Source organism: Meriones unguiculatus, chromosome 19 (genome assembly GCF_030254825.1).
Source record: "Meriones unguiculatus strain TT.TT164.6M chromosome 19, Bangor_MerUng_6.1, whole genome shotgun sequence".
Classification (NCBI taxonomy): domain Eukaryota; kingdom Metazoa; phylum Chordata; class Mammalia; order Rodentia; family Muridae; genus Meriones; species Meriones unguiculatus.
In genome coordinates, this window is record NC_083366.1 from 32,696,358 (window position 1) to 32,718,035 (window position 21,678).

Here is a 21,678-nt window from a genome sequence, read left to right on the forward strand (position 1 = left end):
TGGTAAGACCTGGAGAGGACAGGAGCTGCACAAAGAGAGTAACAGAACCAAAAAATATGAGCACAAGGGTCTTTTATAAGACTGCTACTCCAACCAAGGACCATTCATGGAGATAACCTAGAACCCCTGCACAGATGTTTCCCATGGCAGTTCAGTGTCCAAGTGGGTCCCACTGTAATGGAAACAGTCTCTGATATGAACTGATTGGCCTGCTCTTTGATTACCTCCCCCTGATTGGGGAACAGCCTTACCAGGACACAGAGGAAGACAATGCAGCAAGTCCTGATGAGACTTGATAGACAAGGATCAGTAAGATGGGGAGGAAGACCTCCCCTATCAGTGAACTTGGGAAGGGGCATGGGTGGAGAAGGGGGAGGAAGAGTGGGATTGGGAGGGGAGCAGCGAGGGAACTACAGGGGGGATACAAAGTGAATAAACTGTAATTGATAAAAATAAAAATTTAAAAAAGAAAAAAATTGTCTCATATTTGCCATATCCTTCTCAAACCACTTATTTCCCCCAGTATTTTAAAATCCATCTTTCAGTTTAAAATTATTTTTCACTTGCCTATTTAATGTCTTCAGAATATTTTGAATTTTAATAGTTGCATATTTTGGTTTTACTAATCCTGTAATATCTGTTATTTGTATTGCTTCTTTAAATTATTTATTATCTTTAAATTACTCAATTCACAAACAATTATCTTATCAAAATTAAAAAATATTTTCATGGTTTCTAGTTCTTAGAAAATGAGTTCCTGTTTATAAAGAATCTGTTGTAATTTTCTTCTTTGCATAATTTTTCCCCAAACAGTTAACATTAGATTGGTTTTTAAATTTGATGTACTTTGGTTATCTGTTATTCAAGAATTGCAATCTCCAGAACCTGAGTTATAAGTGAGATACTGACGTAGAATTGTCATAAAATTTTCCTCTACATAATTTTACATGCGTTTCATAAGTCCTGGGTGAGACTTTATTTATCTATTTATTATGCATGCAATTGTCAGCCTACATGTGTGCCTGCAGGCCAGAAGAGGGCACCAGATCTCATTATAGATGGTTGTGAGCCACCACTTGGTTGCTGGGGTTTGAACTCAGGACCTCTGGAGGAGCAGAAAGTTTGTTTTAGTGACTGGCTAGTGTTAACAGCCCATACAGGTTTTACAAATTCTGGTCCTCTACCTTTTCATTTGAAAGAAAAACTTATTTCCTTTTCTCATTATCTTTCTTACTCTGACAGCTAGTTTACCTACCAGATGATCCATTAATTCACTTAAACATTCTGCTTATTTTAACTCAACCTCAAATTCTCTAAAATTTATAACCTCCTTTACCAATTTCCTAACCATCACCACTATGCTGAAATACCTCCTCATAGAAATTCTCAGAAACCCCATGAATAGTGTGGTATAGTCTTTATCTTCTTTTAGCTCTAACATTTGATGGTGGTGATGCCCTTTATCTTTTAATGCTCTTCTTGTTCTTGTTGAAGCTTAAGGTAGCAAGGAGAACTTGCCATTGAATAAAAAAGCTTTACATCTAACCTCATGAGGAAGATAATGTATACAAGTAATATACAAAATATGTGCACTACTCACAAACAACTTCTTCAGTGCTAAGAATTACTGTGTCTCCTCTTTCCAATATGGTTACTAGTGCCACAAGTACCCAACAACCCACTGAAACACAGATGATACTGAGAAAATATATTTTTAATCTAAATTTAATTTAAATTTAAATCATATATGTGGCTAATGGCTATATAAATGTTTTTTTCTACAAAGAATTCTGTAGCACATTAAATAGAAACAAAAAGAAATCGTACAAAAAAAATCAAAGAGCTTGTTCTTTGAGAAATGAAGATGTAGAGACCTTTGGCCTAACTAAGAGAAAGAGATGGCAAAAATTAATAGAGTAAAAAACAATAAACAGTGAAAAATTACAACAAACACTAAAGAAACACAGAATGTTTATATTTTTAGACCTGTGTCCTTTAAGTTGGAAAATCTAAAAGAAGTGAATAACTTTTTAGAATGATCCGCACAACAAACTTAAACCAAGAAGAGGTCAACAAACTAAACAGACTGACAACAAATTAAAGAAATTGAAACAGTAATAAAGACCGTTTTTTTGGCAAAACAACCAAGTTAGAATAGATTCACAGCAGAATTCTATCAATTGTGCAAAAATTATCAATAGCACATTCTTCTTATATCATTCAGAAAAAGATAAAGAGAAGAAACACTTTCAAACTCCTTCTACAATGGCAGTATTACTCTAATAATAAAACTAGGTAAAGATATAATGCAAGAAAGAAAGAAAAGTACAGGCCAAAACTGATGAAGATAAATGTGAAAACTCTTAATGAAACACTTGTAAACAAAATACATCTATGTATCAGAAAAGTCATACACCATGATCAAATAGGCTTTATCCCAGAGAGATGACTAAATACTCAAAGGTCAATACATGTAATAAAGAATTTAAATGGTCTTAAAGACAAAGTCACACTATCATCTCAATACATGCACAAAAAGCCTCTAGCAAATAAACATACCTTCATGATGAAAGTTCTAGAGTAGGATTGGTCAGGACATACCCCGACATAAAAAAAGCTATGGATGACAAACCACAGCCAACATATTCTCAAATGGAAAACATTGAAGCAATTTCATTAAAATCAATAATGAAATAGGGCTTTCCACTCTTCTCACTGCTTTTCAATACAGCACTAAAGGCACGAGCTGGAATAATGAGGCAAGAAAGAGAAATTAAAGGCATACCAAAGGGAAAAGAAGTCAAATTATTCCTATTTGTTGATGATATAATACTATGTATAAGAGATCCCAATAATTCTACCACACATTTTCTAGAAATAATTAACATTTCATCAAAATGGCAGGATTAAAAAAATCAACTTACAAAAATCAGTAGCTTTTTTATATACCAACACCATCCATGCTGAGAAAGTTCACTGAAACACTTCCATTCACAATAGCCTCAAACAACATAAAATTATCTAGGAATAAACATAATCAATGATGTCTAGAATGACATTTTTAAATCTCTTAAGAGATTGAGGGAAAAAAATTAGAAAATGGAAATACTCCCTATGCTCATGAGTTGGCAGAAATAATACTGTGAAGATTATTAATCTACAAAAAGCAATTTATAGACCCAAAGATATCCCAGTCGAAAGCTCCACAATATTCTCAACAAAAAATAGAAAAAAAATACTAAAATTAATATAGAGCCAAAAGAACCCTAGATACCCAAAACAGTCCTGATGAAAGAAAAAAAAAAAAACACGCTGCAGATTTCAACATATATTACAGAGCTACAGTAATAAAAACCAACCAGTATTGGCAGAAAACAGACAAGAAGACAAAAAGACAGACGACCCAAATAAGAGTACACATAACAAAAACCATCTGATAGTTTTAAAATATGCCAAAAGAATGCACTGGAGTAAAGACAGCATCTTTAAAAAAAAATGTTCTGTGAAAAGTGGATACCAACATGTAGGAGAAAGAAGTTAGTTAGACCTGTGTCTATCATCTCCAAAAAAATCAATTCCAAATGCATGACATATTCTAACATGAAGCCTGAAACTGCTAGAAGAAAAAAATAGGCGGTCCCTACAGGACACACATGCAAGAAAGGATTTTCTGAATAGGCTTTCATTTGCCCAAGAATTAGGGTCAACGAATGACAAATGGAACCTCATGAAACTAAAAGGCTGTTAAGTAAGCAATTAAGTGACGTGAAAGCACAAGGAGTGGGAGAGATTCTTTGCCAGCAATATAATTAGTAGAGAATTGATATCTAGAATATACAAACAACTCAAAAGAAAAGAGTCAAGAGCATTTAGTAGGGTTGGAGATATGACCAAGTAGTTAAGAGCATTGCTCTTCCAGAGGTCCTGAGTTCAGTTCCCGTCATCCACATTGTGGCTCAGAACCATCTATAACTGTAGTTCCGGAAGATCCAATTCCCTCTTCTGGTGTGCAGATAGATGTCCATGCAGACAAAGCACCCATATACGTATAGTACATAAATAAATAAATCTTTTTTAAGAGGACATTAACTGCCCAATTAAAATGGATTATGGATTTGAAAATAAAATTCTCGAACTGAAAGGTTAAAAATGGGAAATATCTCAAAAGAAATTCATTATCCTTGGCAATCAGAGAAACGAAAAGTAGGACAACTCTGAGCTGTGATTATAGCTCAGTCAGAATAGCTAAGATTAAACAAACAAAACAGCCACAAGAACACTGGTGTATGTGGGGAAAAGAAAACCCTCATCATGGTTGGTTACCACCAAGATATGTATGTCACTACTTGATCCTTAGAGTTACCTTGTTGTTGGGGTTTCTATACATGATAGCTGGTAAGACTGTTGCTTGAGTCCATCATTTGATGGTGCCTTCTTCTAGCCTAAAAGGCAGTGTTCAGGGGGGTGGACGTGGTATCTTCATCAATAGGGACTTAGCCTTCACTTCTGGGAACAACCAAGGACAATAACCATCACCTCTATGTTTTCCGAGCCTCTTGGACAATTTTGACCAACAGCTCAGAAGAGGGTTTCCCACACCTGGTGTTAGATGTTCTTTGGCTTTTGTATGGGGCATTGTTACCCTAGATAAGAAGATTTCATTTAAAAAATATATATACATATCTGTAGATATATTTATGCACATATATTACATATTTTGTATTTAATTGTATGCTCCCTTATAATCTTTCAGACATCCTTATTGTTATTTTACCCTCTTTTATCTCTATCTTCTTCCACTCTCTCTGCTTAGAGCCTTCCCATTTCCCTTTTGCCCCGTAAGATCATTTGTACCCAGATATTCCAATCTTTATTGCTCTTCTCCCACCCTATCCCAGCAATAGCCCCACTTTATTTTCTTGGTTTCCAGGTACTCCACGAACTACATTAGAAGATTTGGAGCTAGATATATCCAATGAGAAAGAATATAAAAATCTTGTCTTTCTGGATTTGAGTTACCTCTCTCAATATGACTCTTTTTTTTTTTTTCTGGTCCCATACATTAACCTGCAAAATTCACGTGATGGCTTGAATGAAAATGTGCCCTACCACTGGCTCATATATTTCCATGCTTAATTTCCAACTGATGAACTATTTTGAAGTAGTGGCCTTGTTAAAGGGTGTTACTGGAGGGTGGGCTTTGAGGTTTCAAAAGCCCACACTAGGCCCAGTGTCCCTCTCTCTGCTGGCTGCCTTTGTGTCAGGATAGAAATCTCTCAGCTACTGCTCCAGTACTTTGCTTGTCTGCTTCTCACCATGATGACAATGGACTAATCTTCTGAAACTATAATCAAGAGTGCAATTAAATGCTTTCTTGTTTAAGAATTGTCTTGGTCATGATGTCTCTTCACAGAAATAGAACAGTAACTAAAATAGTTTATAATTTTATTTTTACTTATAGCGAAATAGTATTCCATAATGTATAAGTGCCACATTTGCACTATCCATTCATCAGGCATTTAGGCTGTTTCCATTTCCTGCTCTATTGTTAATAGAGCAGCAATGAACATAGCTCAGCAACTACGTGTAGACTGAAATGTCGAGTCTTTTGGCTTGTAAAGAGTGGAATAGCTGGGCCATATGGTAAGAATTAGTCTTTGCTTTTTGAGAATTCTCCACACTGATTTCCAGAGTGGTTGGACCAGTTTGCCACCCCATCAAGCGTGAATGGGTTCTTTTTTTCACCATATCCCCTCCAGCCTTTGTTGTCAGTTGTTCTGCTGATCTGACTTGGGTAAAACATTCTCAAATCAGGATTAAGACCCACTCAACAAGAGAAAAACCATGCTTAGTGCTAAAATACTAGCCAACAATATAGGGTTAGTGAAGTCATGGATTTTGAAGAACCTGCAACCACTAGTTTGCTAAACCAGCATAACCCTTAACTACGTACCCACAGATTAATGTGGTCCTTATCCCACATCAAGAAAACTTTCTTTTGCAACAGATGGAGACCATCACGGAAAACCATAGCCAATCAAAATGCAGATTTGTGGAGTCCAGTACCCATGAATACATCTAAAAAACAAGTATTATACCTAAGCTTAGAGATCATTTCAAAGGAAAAAAAAAAAAAGAAAGGTAGTGTTGAAAGATTGTAAGCCAGAGGGATCAGGGAGTTTGTTGTGAGAATGAATCTCCTAGGAATGGTCAGAAGCTACATCCATAAATTCTTATCAATGTGGCTGCCTAAACATTAGCTCAAGAAAGGCACCAATAATAGACATGTTAATGTGCAAGACAGAAAGCCAGGATGCCCCAGTCCTATACAAAGATACACAGTCAACTAAGGAATGCTGAGAGGGGGAGAAACAATCCTCCCCAGGGAAGAACAAGCCAATCAGTTACTCAATGGTCAGTCCCGACGACACACATAAAATTAGCACTGTACAGACTGAGCTGGTCATATTTATGCATTTCAAAATAAACAGACACATGTAACTGATAAAACAAAATGGGCCATGAGTTTGATAGAGAGCAGTATGGGGTAGTATATGGCAGGGTTGGAGTGAAAAAAGTGAAGGGGAAAGTGATGTAATTATAATCTCAAAGAACAAAAAATAATTTAAAAAATGAATTAATTTTTAAAAATATTTTTAAATTAATAATATAAAACCCAAACTTATATATCAAAATTGAATAGGCCTTCTAATTATGTAGAAGCTCATTGAGTTATATAGACTTTGAGCCTGATAATTTACTTGTTTTATGCTTTCTTATTTAAATGACTTTATTATACATTTTAAAGGAAGTAAAATTTATATAAAAAGTAGTATGTCACATTAAAAAATATGCCTATTGAAGATAACTTTAAGATCTAGCTCATAAGACTGATGGCCTACTTTGCTTTTCTGATGCTGTGATAAATCACTGATCCAATACTACTTGGGGAAAAGAAGAGTTAATTTCATTTTACGTCTTAGAATCTACCATAAAGGAAAGCCACAGTTTGAACTCAAGCAGAGACTATGGAAGAAAGGTGGCTATTGTTTTGCCCCTCCTGGCTTGCTTAGCTGGCTTTCTTGTACAGCACAGGACCGCGTGCCCACTGTGGGCTGGGCCCTACCACATTAGTCCTTAGTCAAGACAATTTCCCTCCGATTGCCCTAATGGCTGCTATGATGGAGGCGATTCCTCAAATGAGATTCTTCTCCCAAGTGTCTCAAACTAAGTAGAATAGCAGGAGAGATTACAGAGCTAGTAACAACATTTATTACTCTTACCGAGGACCCACGTTTCATTTCCAGCATCCATTTCAGGTACTCTGTAACTCCGGTTCCATTGGGTCTGATGCCTTTTTATGGCCTCCAGTGGTATCTTCAGGCATACAGTGCATTCAGACTCAACCAGGCACACACACATGCCACAAATAATAAGCAAATAAATCTTTTTCAAAAGTTATTTCAAGAAGGCTGGTAGATCAATCCACCATAGAATGTTCTGGAAGCCCCAGGGTCCCTCCATGTGCCACACAGAGCTTTGGTCCATGCATAGCAGGCAAGTGAGTGTGGAGAGACATGTTTGTGAAGAGCAATTAAAAGCCAAAGTATCTCTGTGAGGAAAGAGGAGCCATGTGACCAATATAATTAAGGAAATGGAGAATTCCTGGCTTGAATTCAGTGGAGAGACATTGAAGACAGCAGTCAGAAGCCATAACTGTTTAACAAGAAGGAAATCTTTCCCCAATGGGAAAACTTGAATTCCTTTATTGCTCCACTAAACTATGGGGATGCAAGCTAAAAAATAAAATTTGCTCTGTTTGGGAGCTCTAAAGAAACACAGTGTGTGTGTGTGTGTGTGTGTGTGTGTGTGTGTGTGTGATAATAATTATATAATATATATTATATATGTGTTGTATGTTATAAAGCTGTTTAATACCATTATATGTAATTAAAGAGGAGACCGTGAAGTCGAAAGGATGCGGGTTACAAAGGAAGAGTTGAAAGCAGGAGAAAGAGGGGTGGAAATGATATGAATACAGTACACATGTAGGGAATCCTCAAAAATATTTTAATGTAAGACAAGCCTGAAACAAAGGCCCAGCACATCTTTCTTCCAGGCAGCCCTCTCTGAAGAGTGTTTTAGAAGTGGAGCTATCAGTGTTCCAAGCTGTGCTTTCATATTTACCTCCTGTTAAAGCCATTTTCATATTTGCTCATTTAGTCTCTTCCTGTGGGTGTTATTCTTAGTCACATGCAGCTGTGACTTTTCTCTCCAGTACGGATGGCGCACAGATGAGAGGCAAGTGCCTCTGTTTGATTCTGCTCGGCATGCCTGTTCTCAAGCTGGATTGCTGCCTAAATTGTCTGGTAGTTGATGTGCATGAACCTTGTGTACTTACCCGTGGCTGGGTTTGTGTTCATACTTCGGGATGTGGCCATAGTAGAGATGAAACTGGACCAAGTGATACCAGCACCCATGTTTCCTAGTCCCCCACATTCCCATACAGAGAAGATGCACTTTTCCTATAGTGTTTAAATTTTATTTTGTTTAATAAAGTGGCGAGGGCTAGCTGTATCTAAAGAGACACATTTCTAGGGTAAAGTTTTTCAGGTTTGCCCTTCTTAGACACTCATCAACGACTCTCATAGATGTAGCCTCCTAAGTTACAGACCATAAAGGCAAGAGTAGAGCTGAATGTTGCAGGCAACTGTCAGGGACAACTGTCTCCCTGTTGGAAGCATCAATGAAGAATGGGCATCCCCAACATCAGTGATAGCTGCAGCAGGCTGCAGTCAGCTCAGCCCTCATCTTGAGCTTAAACAAAGAATACAAGCTGTTGTGATGCTGGCCACAGCAGAATTCACACTTTGACACCAAAACAATCTTCTTCTTGTTGCAGACTTTTATGACTGTGATGTCATTGAGCACTGCCAACAACAGAACTGTTATATCACAGATGAAAAGCTCTTAAACTAACTAGGGACACCATTGTGCCAAGACTAGAGTTTGCCATAAAACTATGGGTCAGTGAAGTCTGTGCACTTCTGAGCTAGGACCTCCAGGGAAAAGAGCTGTGAATTTAGAGTTCAATTTGGTTGTTTTGATCTGGACTTCTTTATGAGCAGAAAGAACTAAATTGGCCGTATGTGACCTTGTATTTTGAGGAAATCAAATCATTCAAACAAGATAATTTTGCCTCCTGGCCAACAACTTCTTCTCTTCTCTTCAGCTCCACAGTTATGAGTCTCTGCCTGAATAGATTTTACTAGCATTTGGTGGATTGTAATTGTTCTATTGTTTCTCTGGTAACAACCTCAAAATGTATTGCAGACTTCAGCTGAAATCATTCTCTACATCAATCCATTGTGGGAATAAGAGACAGATTTCAACACTCAAATCTACCACAAGAGGAACTCATGAGGGCACAGCAGGCTCTTTTTCTGCATTCATCTGTGCAGAAGAATTTTTATTTAGAACGTGACTGTTCTGGCAAGAGATCATTTCCAAAGGCCTTCCAGTTCTGTGTAATCCAGCTGGAATACAAACACACTTTTAACCCAGGAGACAGGAACAAGCAGGTCTGAGTTTAAGGCAAGCCTGGTATGGTGCAAATTTCAGGTAAAGAAAGGCTTAGACCCAGGTGTGGTGGTTTACACCTTTAATCACAAATAATGAACGTAGAGTTGGTTTAAAGAAAGAAGCACCCTGCTTCAATGGCTGTAAAGGCCTGAATGATCATGGCTGCATCACACTGTTGTGAGACTCTAATCTTGCATATATACCACAGGCAAACCAAGGAGGCCAACACCAGAAGGCCTGCTAACACTCCCATGCCCACCCATTCCTTCAGATGATTCATGGCTGCAGCAATCCATGTTGATAATCCTGTGGCTAGTCCTGCGTCCACTCTGGTAGAATTTACTGTGACAATGGCCACTCTCAGCTGCTCCATCGTAGTATTGAATTCTCCAGTCCAATTACCTAAAATATAGCTCGACAATTGTTTAGACAGATTTGCAGCACAGGAAAAATTCTCATGTTGTATGCTAGTGACACAAAGTCCAGCATACTTTCATTGACAGCCAGGTTGAGCAATTTGCCATAGGGTATCAATTGGCTCCTGCAAGAGGTCAATCCTCTGATTGAACACCATCAAGCTTCCTTTTAGTTGAGCATTAATTCCTTTATGTACAACTAAGGCATGAGCTACATTGGCTAAATGATTATTCAGGGTCTGAGCAGTCTGCCCAGTATGACTCATGGCTAATGCCCTGGTGGTAGCTCCAACAGCCGTCAATGAGATGGTAGTAACAATGGTGGCTGTAGTTCCAAGATCCCTTTTCTGTCTGAAGAGAGTCGTAGCGTGAGGGGCATCAATGGGCACAGGCACCCAGTGAGGCATGCCTTTACAGCCATTGAAGCAGGACATTCTCCCCAAGCATGGTTGGATACCATAAAAAGCTAAAATGATACGCTCAGGATGCGAGGCTAAGCACTGCACTCAGGGTCAGCCGCTTTGGACCCAGAGAAGAGCATGTCTGATTGCATGCGGGTTGATGCTCCAGGTCCCGCCTCTGAGAAAAAGGTATCAGACAGGTCTGATGCTCTTTGGGTGGATGACACCTAAATGAACATCTGTACAAAGTCCCAATTTATTTCTAATATCAGAGATCAGACCTCTACTCTTGCCTGATGCGTCTAAAACAAAAAGGGGGAACTGTAGAGAGCTGCGGAATGCTATGCCTTAAAGATGGAGCTGGTTTCCGCCTTCCACCTTCCCGATGGTGAGTGCTCTCTGTCACGAACAACTCCACATTTGGCTAAGGCCGAGGATCTGGCTTGCTTCCATGTATGTGGACCTATCTGCATTGCCCCCGTGGCACGCCTGGGTTGGCTACCAGAGGCTATTTAAGCTGTGGGCTGGCTTTCTCCGGGGTCCGAGGATTGTTCAATGTTCCTGAATAAACTGCATTGAAAAAAAAAAAAAAAGAAAGAAAGAAGCACCCATATTTGTAAGTGATGTCTAATTGAGTGGCTGCAACATTGGCAGAAATCAGAGAAAGCTTTGACAGAATAGGATACACCCAGCTCTCACAAGAAGAGAAAGAAAGGGGAAGCTACTTAAGGAGCAATATGGAGAGCGAAGAGGCAGTTTTATTGAGAGAGTTTTACAGAGAGAGGTTGAAGCTAGACACGGGTGAAGGCAGAAAGAGTCAGGGAATGAGAAGGAGCTAGAAGATTAGAAAAGGTTGCTGGAGTTATTTTGAGGCCAAAAGAGCAGCTCAGAGGACGAGAGAAAAGCCAGATTGTGTAAGTCAGCTGGGAGCGAAGTCTGAATTGAGCCATAAAAGTTAAGTTGAATCAGGCAGCCTGGAGTTCAGAAAGAACTAGAAAGAGTGAGTTTACTAAGCAGTAAGTCTTAGAGGCTGAAAATATTCTAGGCCTAGGTTAGCAGTAAGCCTCTGAGACAACAATTGGAATGGGCAAATAAAAGTTACTTTTTACCCATCTGTCCATCTGTTCTGTTTTTCTGCTTGCCTGAGTAATATTGAGTATCAAGTGCATGTCACACAATTGCAGTAGATGCTGTTAATTAGATTGTCAAGAGAAAACACTGTTCCTTGCCCTCATGGAGTTTTTGTTGCTGGCATTAAAGATACCTTTCTTTGAATTTTCTTTTTCTTTCTTTCTTTCTTTCTTTCTTTCTTTCTTTCTTTCTTTCTTTCTTTCTTTCTTTCTCTCTCTCTCTTTCTCTCTCTCTCTCTTCCTTCCCTTTTTCCTCCTTTCCTTTTCCCCTCTCTTCCTCCATCCCTTCTTCCTTCCTTCATTTGTTCTTCCAACTTTTCTTTTTCCTCTTCTTTCTCCCTCCCTTCCTCCTTCCCTCCCTCCCTTCCTCCTTCCCTCCCTTCCTCCTTCCCTCCCTCCCTCCCTCCCTCCCTCCCTCCCTCCCTCCCTCCCTCCCTCTCCCACTCTGCTTTCCTCCCTCCACTCTCCTGGGAGCCTCTCAATTTCTATGAATTTCAAGTTTTTACTATTTTGGTTGAGTAGAACATATATGGGCAATTGCAATTTATTAATGGCTAAAGCAGTGTACAAAATATACATGCACATACATATATAAATATATTGTTTTGAAAATACGTTGCAACAAAGAAGCCATAGCTGATGACTAGGGCACTGGAAGCACAATATGGGCTCTGGGACCCAGTGGGACTTGCTTGCATTTGCTACTTATCACATCCTCATCCACAGATGCAGCATTCCAAAGTACGATTTTCTATTTCTCCAGAAATTTAATTCCCATTTCACGCCTGCTCTTCTGTTTTCCAGGATGCATTTCTTTATTTGTGACCTTTGGAACAAAATTATGCTAGCAAGTAAAGGAAGCTACCAGAACAGTAAGGACTGTGGCAATGAATAACGCCTTGCCACTTCTGATCACCTTTCCATATTTAATTAGGAATGGTGTAGAATCTAAGAGCATCCTTAAGTGCCTAGTTCAAACATGTAACATTTAGTCAGCACATTTTTTAAAACATTTTTTTAAACACAATAGCATCAAAGCTGAGACACAATGTAGAGTTAACATTGTTATATGAGGGCTTGAGCAAACTGTACATGTGTTCAGGGTTCCCCAACTGGGGTATTTTTATGAATTTTTATTTTGGATTATCCTGGGAGGTGGTGATGTTGTTTTAATTACTGCATAAGTCTGTGCTTTGTGTATTTTAATCAACGTATTGAATTTTGTAGCATGATTTTTTTTTTCTCACAGGTAAAGAGGGCTTTTGTCAACATTGGAGAAATCTAACAGGACTAGATCACAATTGTTCTGTTTAGTGACTATGTGAACTGACAAAGTCTGAGCTGTACAAAACAAACACTAATTTGTCTAGACTTTAAGCTTAAGACTTAAGACTTTCATAGCCAACATGTCAATAAGCAAGCCACCCTCCTATATCATAAATCCAAACAGCTTTTTCAGTATTTGATCTGGGGTCTGTAAGATGGGTATCTAAAATGGCTCAGTAAAACTTCTTACCATATAAGCCTGAAGACTTGAGTTTGATCTCTGGTGCCCACTATGGTAGAAGAGAATTGATGATCTCTTCTGACCTTTACACATGCTACATAGAATGTGCATATTCACACACACACAGACACACACACACAATTTTAAAGTGAGAGGACTAGAAAAAAGGAAAATGAATTTCACATACTGATTTTACTTGGGGTGTTAGGGCTCTCAGAGGAAGCATGGTAACCTGAAAATAGGGTTTAGCTGGAAGAATTCCAGAAATGCGCACTGCCTTTGAAAGTGGCCTTATGGTTTTTGCCTTGAAAGTTTCTCCATCTGTATCTAAGCATAACAACTATAGATCAAGAATATTCAGGAAAAATGGTATTCATATATATTTTCTTGCCATTCTTCCTTAATGCAATTATAAAATATATATAATACAATATATAATATATAATAAATATATAATATATAATAGATCAATCATATAATAAATATATAATATAAACATGATATTATATAATTATAATGTATAGTATTTAATTATAATATATAACATGATTATATATTATAATATATAACAATTATAATTATGATAATTAATATAATTATAATATGTAATGTGTGATGTGTAATATAATATGTAATGTATAATATGTACTATATAATATGTGATGTGTAATATTACATATAACACATAACATATAATGCAATTATATTTATATAATATTTACATTATGAGGTGTACATAATCTAAACAGGACTTAAAGAACATGAAGGGTGTGTGTGGAATATATGCCAACATTGTATTAAAGCCATTTGAAAACCTATATACTTTGGTATTTGTGAAGAATTCTGAAACCTATCTTCAGTGATACAAAAGAACAAATATTTGTATTTGTGTGTCTAAGGAAAACTTTTTCCATTTCTCTTCTTGGCATTTTCTGGCTTGGTCTTTCTTTCTTAGTCAGTATCTGCTTATATTTTGTTTTGTCTAGATTTCATGCCCACCACAGTAATTCACATAGTTCTTTCATTTATATTCCAGATACTCTTTTCTGTAGACATGGGTAACATGCCATATAGTAAATAATGCTGCTTACTAACTCAGCTTATGTGTATATGTGTATTATATGCGCAGAATGTTATGCTATATTCATTTAGGTTTCTTGATTTAATTTAAAAATCTAAATCCTTCTACTTTATAAATAAATGCAATTGAAGATGACTATGAGATGCTTTGTATTTATAGTACTTGTGTACGTTTTTTTCCCTACTAAGAAGAGGAAGGGGAGTGAAGTAATTCTCATCCACAAATTAGAATTGATTTAGAAACCCAAGTGTATATTTTATTCAATAAAATAGGATTTCTCCTTGGGAGAAATGCCATCTGTACCTTTTGGAAAAATTGGCATGTATACAGAGGATCTGAGAGACTAGTGGCCTCTAAGAGTCCTTAAAGCTGAGGTTCGATGAGTCTGTATAAAGCAATGCAATCCAGGAATATTAGCATTGGTAGTATATTTCTAGTGTCACTCTAGAAAATGACTAGTAGTAACTGCACATGTATAGCTCTGTCCTTAAAGAAACTGGAGAGACTTTCATCTTACCCCCACTTGCCTTGGGTTCGAAGTCAATAAATATTTACGAGTGCCTCTGCAGGAAGGAAGTGGGTTAGGAACTCTGGATGCAAGAGACAGGAGAGCAGATCTTTAGCACAGAGGAGTTCAAAGTTCATGGAAGAGACAGAGTCCATGGTCCCACCAAGGAACAGAGGAATGATGTCATCGTCTAGGCTATCCACCCAGCAATTAGAGGTTGGTCGGAAGCTACATGTTAACAACCACAAGGGACTCATCACCGTGAATCATTTGCAGATACATCCTACTCTCTGCCACAGGTGGGTCATTTATATTTTCCCCAGAAGCCATATGCTAGTCTAAATGCTGGGGTAGGCTAACTTGTTTTTCTGTTGCAGACAAGAAGGTCACTTTCCCAGAAGTAACTAGAATGTGCTTGGACAAAACAGATGGGAGTTTTTTTTTTTTCTCCTCCTCCTATTCTGTGCCAAGATTATCGGTCATTTGGAAGTTTGCTTAACTTTCAAGCATTCAACCCTTGAAAGAACATATAGGTTCATGGTTAGAGTGGGCCTTTGCTGACTTTCTGATCTCTTGGACATGGTCAAGAAAGGTGAATGCATACTGTTAATTCCTCTCAAACCTAAAGTTTAATTTAAGAGTGTTTCAATACCTATTCTAACGAGAGAGTAGAAAGTACTGGCTATGTCCATGCATATCTTTGTAGAGGAAAAAGAAATGTTGGCAAAATTAAAGAGAACTAATGTTTGAAAATGCAATTTTAAGTGTGGAGAGATTTAAGAGCAGGTTTGTCTATATAAACCTATGTGTTCAACACTGCCTTCCAATGAGATTTATTGCGCCTGCATTGGGTTTCCCTTAGAGTTGAAGCTACACTTTGCTAATAAAATAGTTAATATGATAGTGGGTTTTTAAATAAAAACATGGAATAAATGTAATTTTCTAAGTAACAGCCACAATGATTAGATGAACAATGATGCTATTTTACTTGCAGATGGCAAAATAAGCACATGCAAGGGGAAAGTGAAACACCTTGTCAAAGCAACCACCCAGCTCAGCTTGGATTTTATATGTCTTAGGTTACAATAGCAATACCTGGCAAATTCATATGTTTTCTCTGTGTGAGATGGTGAAGCAGGTGATTAAAAAACCATCCCAAGAAAATCCTGTGTCCTGGAGCTGCTGAAAATAAGCCTACCCCTTCTTCCTTATGTGGTGTGTAGGCAGCCCTATTTTTTTTTTTTTTTTTTTATGTCTCCAACTCTCTTTTCTGAGAAAAATCTGCTTAGAGCTCAGCATGTGTTGGGACATCTCTCCAATTTGGTCTTGACATTGACTGTATTACTTGGCATCACCTTGTAAAGTTGCCAACGAAACCAAAATTTACAATGGCTTCCACATGTGTATATGTGGCAATTCTGGGGACGGAAGAGTAAGAGTTAGAGGAAGAAGAAAGGCATGTCCTGTCAAACATCTGGGTCATTCTGGCCCTTCTTCATATGGGTGGCACATTTCTTTTTTCTCTGGCCAGTGACAGGAAGAACTGCCACATTTCTTGGCCAGCCTGGATCTATAACAACTGTTCCTTTTTCCTGTATTCATGAATGTCACTATTTTACTTAGGATTTCAGACCATGGCCCACTTTCAAAGATCTGCCCGGATGGTAGTTCCGTAGAAATGACTTTTCATCCCAGATCATTTCTTCCTATTGCATATTTGGTTGTAATATCATCAAATGCCAGACAACTACGAAAACAAGACCATCAAAGATTGGTGTATTTGATATTTGGGAATAAATTTCTCATTTGCTTAAGACACTGAGTAGCAAGCACTGACCAAGATATTGAGACAAATATTTGCTCACTGAAATCTGCCCTTGGCTTCTTAAACTTTATTACTTATTAAATAAACACATGACAAACACACTCATCAACTCAGCTAACTGTTCACTGATGTAAATATCTGCTTGAGATAGGCTTTTTTTTTTTTTTTTTTTCTTTGGTTATGAATGTATTATACAGCAAGCAGATACGGTTGCTGTAATTCAGGTAAATACCTTGCTTTTCCAGGGCTGGAAGAGCCATAATGTTCAAATATCTCCTGTGGGTTCACTTTTGAATTACTATGGAGCTTATCACTTTTCATCATACACTTTAGTATTTGGTTTATCATACCCACTAAATCTAAAAAAAACCTCTCAAACTTGTTTATTTTGTCCCTTCCTTAGCTATAATCAAATGAGATGAGACAAGAGGGTGGCTATGAGTATTCTTTTTCTTTTTTATTTTTACTGTTTTATTTCTTTTTATCTTTTTATTTTTAATATAATTTTATTACAGTTTATTCACTTTGCATCCCAGCTGGGTAACCAATCCCACCTTCATTCCCTCCCAATCCTGCCCTCTGTCCCTCCCTCCTTCATCTCCTCTTATGCCCCTCCCCAAGTCCACTGATAGTCCCTTCCATCTGACCCTAGCTTATCAGTTCTCATCAGGACTGTCTTTCATAGTCTTCCTCTGTGGCCTGGTCAGGCTGCTCCTCCCTTAGGAGGAGGTGATCAAAGAGCCAGTTCATGTCAGATTGAATTTATGTCAGAGACAGCCCCTGCTCCCCTTATCAAGGAGCCCATTTGGAGACTGAGATGCCATGGTTCAGGTTATCTCCATGAGTGGTCATTGGTTGGAATGTCAGTGTCACAAAAGACCCCTAGGCCCAGATTTTTTGGTTCAGTTGCTCTTCTGGTGGGGCTCTAGACCCTTCCTTGTCTTTTTATCCTCCCCCCCACACTTTCATAAGATTCCCTGCACTCTGCCCAAAGTTTGGCTATGAGTCTCAGCATCCACTTTAATACCCTGTTGGATAGAGTATTTCAGAGGCCCTCTGTGGTAGGCTCCTGTCCTGTTCCTTATTTTCACCTTCTTCCAATGTCTATCTCATTTGCCTTTCTGAATGAAGATTGAGCATCTTACCCAGGATCCTCCTTCTTGCTTAGCTTCTTTAGGTGTACAAATTTTAGTATGATTATCCTATATTAGGTCTAATATCCACTTATGAGTGAATATATACCATGTGTGCCTTTCTGCTTCTGGGATACCTCACTCAGGATGATTGTTTCTAGTTCCCAATTATTTACCTCTCACCTACCCTCCTCTCTCCTTTCTCTCTTCTATTCTTTATTTTCCCTTTCCTTTCTTCCTTCACCAGAGGCTTTTTTGTTTGTAGATTCAAGGAAAGACATCTAGGAAACACTTAATAATCTTATTAGGTTCCCACAACACATCTGTTTATTCTTGAGGTGTGCTATGGCATGCTTCTCTGGACAAATGCCTCTGATAAAGGGATCCCAAAGTAATGACAGTACGAAACTTAGACTCCAAGAACCCATCAAGGATAAACCTTTCTAAGGCTTGTCTATGCCTCACTGGGACATATCTGCAGTCGAATCAATTGGCATGACCGCCATTCTTTCCCTTACAACACCAACCTTCATTCTTCTTTCTACTTTAATATCTCTATTCATGGGTTGCAGTTGCCAGGAAAGTTCCTTTCCTTTTCTTCTTTTGGAAAACTCTTTCTCACTTTAAAAATCACACTTCTACGGGCAAACTTTCCACAGCTCTCCTTCTGGGTTATAGCACTAGATTAGAGATTCTATGACATGTTTTATTATTATTATTATTTTCTTCCTGGTGCTTATTGTAACTATAATGATATACTTTTGAATTTGTGATTCCTTGTTTAAAATCTGTTGACTAGATTCTCCCATAGTGGAAAACACTATGCCTATTTTGCTCAGCATGGTATCTTAGCAACATGTCTAACAGCAAGTCAATACTTAAATCAACATTAATTGTATGAAGTACTTTTAATTGTCTAACAAGCTTCTAGAATTGCATTTATAAATATATATTTGTATTACAGTAGGCATTACAAATATACAAAAATAAAATAGTTTTAAAGCTAGAGAATGCTCGTTGGTAGAGTATGTACTTAACATATATCAAGCCTAATTGAGAGACAAAGTGACAAATTAGAGACAGATTTGACAGATGAGTCAGAGATAGGATATGCCCAAGTCTCATGAGACCAGAACAGGAAAGATAGGGTACTTGAGGCAGAGAGAGATAACTCCCATAGGAACAACACAGGAAGGAGATCATACTTAAGACAAAGAGAGAGAGAGGAGAGAGAGAGAGAGAGAGAGAGAGAGAGAGAGAGAGAGAGAGAGAGAAGCGGTGATGGTGTGTGACAGTTTTACCAGGACAGTTTTACCAGATAGGATGCAGGTGAAGATAGAACAAACCAGAGAAAGAGGGGGAGCCAGAAGATTAGAGCAAATTGCCAGAGTTAGTTTGAATCCAAGCAGAGAAATTCAGTGAGAAGCCAATTTTTCTCTTAAAGCCCATTTACACCAGTCAGCTTGGAGAGGAGTTTTGAACCAGAACAGCTGAGTTGAACCAGCCAGCCAGAGTTAAGAAAGGGCTAGACAGGGTGAGATTATTCAGCAGTAAGCCTCTGAGACAATTACATTTGGTAAATAAAGATCATTTACAAAGTTCTACTTTCATGTCTTGAATACTTTTCATTCAAAAGTTTGTGCTTTCATGCTTTCTGTGTTGTGTACTCATATCTGAGAATTTGAAGCTAGGAACTTCAGATGAGAGAGAACATGATATTTGTCTTCATGATTTTATTTTTCTTTATAGCTGAAGAGTATTCCACTGTGTCTATGTTCTACATTTTCATTATCCACTCATCTTTTGAAGGCGTGTACAGCACTTCCATTGTTAAAGTTTGTGGAGTGGGATTTTGAGTTCTTTGAGCACATGCCAAGGAATGCTATACCTGTGTGATGCGGCAGAATCAGTGGTTTTGTTGATCTCAGCCATTCTGACTGAGGAGAGCTGAAATGTCAAAGTTATCTTATTTGCATTTTCCTAATTACTAAGGATAATGAACACTTGTCTCACATGTTGGCAGCAACCACAGATGTCTAAGTGGACTTAAGGCCCATTCAAGATGAGGGCAATTATGTCTGGTACCAGAAACATATCCCATTTCCCAGGGCTAGTGAGCTCATGGACCTTCGAAAAGAATCTACTACCTCTGCTTCACTGGACCAACATACTTGCGAAGTACATTCTAAATCTTATCCTGAATCCACAGATAAGCATAGCCTCCACATTTCATCAAAGAAGCCTCTCTTCAGAGTGAGTGGAGACCATCACTGAAAACTGTAACTGCACATAATGCAAAACTCAACATTATGTGGGAAGCTCAGTCCCAAAGGATATATCTACATTAGAGCTCCTCCACCTGTGACTCAGGAAATATTTCATAGAAGGAAGATAAAGACTGTAAAAGCCAAAATACTAGAAAGTCTGTTGTGAAACAGTCTCACCTACAAATGTTGCAAAAACACTGGAACACTGTCAGTATCAAGAAGCATGTTATTGTGGAAGGGGAAATTTATTTCTGGGTCCCACCCCTACACAAAGAACTATAGGCAACTAATGACTGCTGGGAGGTGGGGAATAGTCCCCACCCAGGGATGAGCCTCCTTATTGGTCTTCCCATACAGAGTGATCAGCCTTGAAAACATTTATTCACAAACAACAAAAATATGGACTCTGAACGTTGCATTTATATGTTTGTGCATATGCATACATGTAGCACATACTTTTAAAACTATTTTATTTTGGTTTCTTAATGCCTCTTCCTCCCTTCTCTACCCTAATCCCTTTTGATACCCCAACCCTAGGTAAGAGAGAAAGAACGTTTATGGGGAGAGAGGGTATGGTTCTTTTTAGCTACTTCCTGCTGTTTGGGGACATAGTTTCTTGGGGCGAGTCCAATCTTCGCTTCAGTGTATCTCCAACTTCTCAGCAAACTGCAACAACAGCAACCAAAAGCAGGTCTCAGGGGCAGCACCCTTCTTCTTTCTCAGAGCCTCCCCCTCCCTCTGCTGTCCCCGCCCCGGGCTCTAGCATTTACTCCCTCCCTAGAGTCTTCAGAATTAAACTATCTGCAGCTGGCAAAGAGCCCCTCTCAGAGCCCACACAAGGCAAACAGTTTGCTGCTGTGAACAATCTGAATCAGCCCCATATCCCACACCTGGGATTAAAACAAAAACATGTTTACATAACTGAGTGTTTAAAGATACCAAGATGTCCATTACACATACATACATGCATGTAACAATAATAATCAAAGAAAAGGGGGCTATCAACTTGAGAGGGGTGCATAAGAGGGGTTCAGTGGGCGATAGCTGGGAAGAACTGGAAGGTGGAAAGGGAGGGAAAGTAATTTTATTTTAATTAAAAAAGTTAAGTGAAAATGCCTGACTACATCATGGGAAAGAGCCAAACCCGGACACTACTAAGGACACTCTGCTGTGCCTGCAGATGGGAGCCTAGCATAACTGTTCTCTGAGAGGCTCCACCCAGTAACAGATTGAAACAGATGCTGAGACTCACAGCCAAACATTGGACAGAACAATGTTTGTGGAAGAGTGAGAGAAGGATAGAAAGACCCAGAAGGAACAGGAGCTCCACAAGAAGACCAACAGAACCAACTAACCTGGGTCCAGTGTGGGGGTTGGGGAAGCTTGTGGAGACTGTAGCACCAACCAAGGACAATGTGTGGACTGGACCTAGGCCCCCTACACATATGTACCTGATGAGCAGCTTGGTCTTCGTGTGGGTTCCCTAATAAGGGGAGCAGGGGCTATGTCTGACTAGGTCTCTGCGGCATGCTTTTGGTCACTTCCCCCTCCCTGGAGGGGCTGCCTTGCCAGGCCACCATGGAAGAGGATGTGTGCAGTCCTGATGAAACTTGATGTCCTGGGATGGGTGGGTGGGGGTGGGGCTCCCCTGTTCTGAGGGGTAGAAGAGGAGGGGATGGTTGGAAGAGGGGAGGAGAGGAGGGGGAGGGTACAGTTGGGATATAAAGTGAATAAATAAATAAACTTAATATTTTTTAAAATTAAGTGGAAAATTTTTCTACAAGAAAAATATTCATGAATTAAGTTCCATCTCATTAGTTCTGACCTA